This window comes from Phalaenopsis equestris, unplaced genomic scaffold, assembly GCF_001263595.1.
Source record: "Phalaenopsis equestris unplaced genomic scaffold, ASM126359v1 Scaffold000297, whole genome shotgun sequence".
In the NCBI taxonomy this organism is placed as follows: domain Eukaryota; kingdom Viridiplantae; phylum Streptophyta; class Magnoliopsida; order Asparagales; family Orchidaceae; genus Phalaenopsis; species Phalaenopsis equestris.
In genome coordinates, this window is record NW_018164739.1 from 3,231,875 (window position 1) to 3,234,672 (window position 2,798).

The window sequence follows — 2,798 nt, forward strand, 5'->3', positions numbered from 1 at the left end:
TATATATATATATATATATAAGAATTCTGTGTATTGTATCTAATTCAAGAGCTGTGAATCTATTTATTTGAGCTGGTTTAATTTAATTTATATTTCTCTTACACTTTGCTTTATTTGCCTCTTATTAGTTTATGTTGTCAATCTAGCTAATTTTGTTCACAAACAATTTTGTTAAAATCTGAATATAATGTTTCATTGTGGAGGGGGGGATGCAGTTCCTTTTGTAGAAGAGTACATACGAGAAGTAACCACTAGAAATGAACAACGCCTTATAAGAATCAACGAGCTATGCGACCGAGATAGTTGGTACACACGGAGGATGTGAAGTGAAAATTGAGGCTAGAGAATATAGTTGTTGAATTTGGCAGATGACGGAATTGCCATGTATTCAAGGAAAATATATATGGATGATTATTTTTTTATGTTACGAGCATATTAACATATATTTATTTACTCATCTGACAATTATTCTTCAATTATTGCTAATGTTTTTTTTTTGTATTTTTTGCATATGTCAAAGGTGTCATATCAATTATGTCAAGGAAGGAAGCCGAAGACATTGAGGTCAAAGGGTCGACCAAGAAAAAACAGATTTAAAAGAATTTTGGAGGCCCGACTAAAATTATTAGCAAAAGTTCTTAAGTGCAGTAGATGTGGGTTTGGTGGTCATCTTGGAGATACGAAAAATTATTCCATACGGTGACAGTACGCAGAGTTGCGTACGGTCACCCAATAAAAAACAATCTCTCCCTTAAAAGTTGTATGAAAGTGGAGCCCACTTTAAAATTTTAAAATTTTTAAGAATGATGTTTATCACACGGCGTAAAATGATTGGGGGGTATATGTACAGATTCCGTACCGAATAAGCGCTCCAGAGATACGCGCAAACAACCTCTGAATTCCAATATTGGATGTGAGGTACAAGATATTGAGAGCTAGTTAAACTTTTCAATTGATCGGTTAAATTTGAAGAGAATTTTCATCTTTTTTTTTTAATAGATATAGTGCAATATAAAGTCATTTTTTGTAATAAATATGGTATTATAGTAATTTTTTTTCTTTTTTGTTCCAAAGTTTTGAGTTTACATATTAATTGACGAATTAATTATGAATTCTGTAAATGGTTATCTCTGTAACTTCACATGAACCATTTTAGTAGGAGTTCAGAATTCTGAGTTGATTTTGACCTTGCAGGATGAGTTTTACCTAATTGGTTATCTCAGTAAAAGATTAACTTGTATGTAAATATATCTTTCAGGAGAATTGGAAGCCATCCTTTGCACAGCAAAAATCATTACCAGAACTATTTTTCTCACTTCCTAGTCTTATGACAGATTTGCAATTTTATGTAATTTTCCCCCATGCAAGTCATTTATCTACGGGATGCAAGTACGGAGCTTGGAATCAATCACATTGCATGACTCACGTGCTCTCTTAAAAGGGTCTAATTATTAGGTGCGGAGGGAGCGCGTAGAGCTGCGCGCGCCCTCCGATCACAGCCGCACATCGCGGCTGTATGACAGCACTGTCATACAGCCGCGATGTGCGGCTGGGATCGGAGGGAAAAGGGTAGTAGCATCTTTGAACGCACTAATTTACATACATACCACTAATTTCTTATGTATTTACATATCTAACACCTAAACTCCAATTTTTACATTTTTGAAACCTTACAAATACATCAAAAGGTGTATTTCACATTTAAAGAACTTAAATAGTGGTAATCTCTATGCGATATGAAAGATTTGGGTGTTATAAATGTAATAAATAAAATTTAAGTGCTAATATGTACAATAACTGGTGTCATGCATCTAAATACTCCTAAAATCAAGCGTTCCAATTATAGGAACAGGACTTTGCTCAATCTCTGTTGAACTTTTTGTAATATTGATTGAATTAGTTATTGTGGTTTTGTTGTATTTATGGCAGGGACCAATTTGGCTTGCCATTTTGCAGAACAACAAATTCAGAATCATTTTAACCTGCTGTTAGCTTTTGGATTACATGTTAAAAACCCCAAATATGTTTTAAGTAGGCAAAATGATTATTTTCAGTTTATAATACAAGTGAATTACTTACAATTGATGTACAGCAAGAAATGTAAGTTTCTAATTGTGTTTTAGGGAGAAAGTTGGCTACAATAATATCAATTTCTCAAACTTATGATACAGGTGCATTACATGCAATTGATGTTGAGCAAGGCATGTAAGTTTTTAATTGCATTATGGAGAGAAATTTGACTGCAATAATATCAAGCTCCCAAGCCTCACAGGAGATGTAGGGTTTCACTGTATCAAGGTGATGCTCGAAGGCTGATTCTCGAATAAACTTTCGTAGCATGCTATATTTACGCAGTCTTATATATCATTTCATCCAATATCAAATTGTTAGTAATATATAAAAATTAAATTTAAACTTAACATCATCAAGTGCCATGTAAATAAAATTGAAGTTTACTTCCATCTCCTCGAAACCCCTCATATATAAAAGGGATCTTCGTTGATGTTAGGAATTCGGCTTCCATTTTTGCTTAAACTTGTTTTATACGTTCATGCCTAGCACTTCTATGCATGACATCTTTATTAAGCTTTGGATCAAGTTTAGAGTAAAACTACTACGAACATGCTTCACATGCTTGGCTTTTTATAAATCATAAGACGCCAAAGATAATAAGCACAAAAAGAAACTGAATCAAAAAAAAAAAAATAGTATACTTGAACGAGTTCACAAAGTTATAATTTTCATAAGCAAAAAATATTCATTTATGGAACAAATAACATTGACAAAATGTTTATAAA